The sequence below is a fragment of the Gossypium hirsutum genome, chromosome A07 (assembly GCF_007990345.1).
Source record: "Gossypium hirsutum isolate 1008001.06 chromosome A07, Gossypium_hirsutum_v2.1, whole genome shotgun sequence".
In the NCBI taxonomy this organism is placed as follows: Eukaryota; Viridiplantae; Streptophyta; class Magnoliopsida; order Malvales; family Malvaceae; genus Gossypium; species Gossypium hirsutum.
In genome coordinates this window covers 38,537,355-38,538,626 of record NC_053430.1, presented here as the reverse complement: position 1 = coordinate 38,538,626, position 1,272 = coordinate 38,537,355, and the positions used below count along the sequence as shown (strand labels likewise).

Sequence of the window (1,272 nt, the reverse complement as noted above, 5' to 3'; positions counted from 1 at the left end):
GACCTACTATTGCTGCAAATAATTTTGAACTAAAACCTAACAAAATTCAAATGATACAACAGTTTGTTCAGTTTGATGGTTTGCAGGACAAGGATCCCAACGCTCACTTGGAAAATTTCCTAGAATTTTGCAATACCTTTAAAATTAATGGTGTTTCTGATGACGCTATTCACCTTCGGTTGATTCCCTTTTCTTTAAGGAATAAGGCTAAACAATGGTTGAACTCGTGACCACGAGTGTCAATTACTACTTAGGAACAAATGATTGGAAAGTTTTTATTAAAATATTTTCCACCGGCTAAAGTAGCCAAATTACGTAATGATATCTCTTCTTTTATGTAGATGGATTTAGAAACACTCTACGATGCATGGGAGATATACAAGGACCTTTTGAGAAGGTGCCCTCACCTTGGGTTACCACTTTGGCTACAGGTTCAAACGTTTCATAATGGCCTGAATCTTTCGACTCAGCAAATGATTGATGCAGCCACTGGAGGAACTATCAATAATAAGACACCTGAGGTGGCTTACGAATTTATTGAGGAGATGTCACTGAATAATTATCAGTGGCAAATTATGAGAACAAAGCCGATGAAAGCGGCCGGTGTTTTCAACCTTGACGCAGTTACTATGCTATCTAACCAAGTAGAGCTCTTAAATAAAAAGATTGGCGGTTTGTGTGGTTCTACTCAGGTACATCCAGTGATGAGGTGCAACTCGAATGGAGGAGGAGTATGCACAGAATATCAACCTTTCAACCCTAGCATCAAGGAGGAACAAGTCCAATATATGGGTAACAATAACTCTAAACCCCAAAATAATCCATATAGTAACACTTATAATGCAGGTTGGAGGAACCATCCCAATTTCTTGTGGGGCAGTCAAGGAAATCAAAGGCCACAACATCCTTTAGGTTTTCAACAACCACCTTACCTGCAAGAAAAGAAGTCGAACCTTGAGTAGATGCTAACCAAATTCATCTTAGTGTCAAAAACTCATTTTCAGAATACTGAGACAGCACTCAAAAATCAACAAGCATCAATCCAGGGGCTCGAAACTCAGATTGGATAGCTCGCTAAGTTAATTTCCGAATGACCACAAGGTAGCCTGCCAAGCAACACTGAGTCTAACCTAAGGGAGCAACTCAACGATATTTCCATTCAAGATGAGGAAGGGTTAGTTGCAAAACCAAGGCTAGAAACGATTGTAAGCAAAGGTAAGAATGAGGTAGGGCAAAATGACCCAAAGCCAGTAAGTACAGAATATAAACCTC

The 1,272-nt window shown here is 39.5% G+C and overlaps 1 non-coding gene across 1 annotated transcript; it reads right to left on the bottom strand.

Moving 5' to 3' along the window:
- Nucleotides 1–308: 308 nt before the first annotated feature.
- LOC121203874 (small nucleolar RNA R71) lies at nucleotides 309–415 on the bottom strand. Its single transcript, XR_005898807.1, has one exon. It is a non-coding gene; the product is annotated as a small nucleolar RNA R71 (small nucleolar RNA).
- Between the last annotated feature and the right edge of the window lie 857 nt (nucleotides 416–1,272).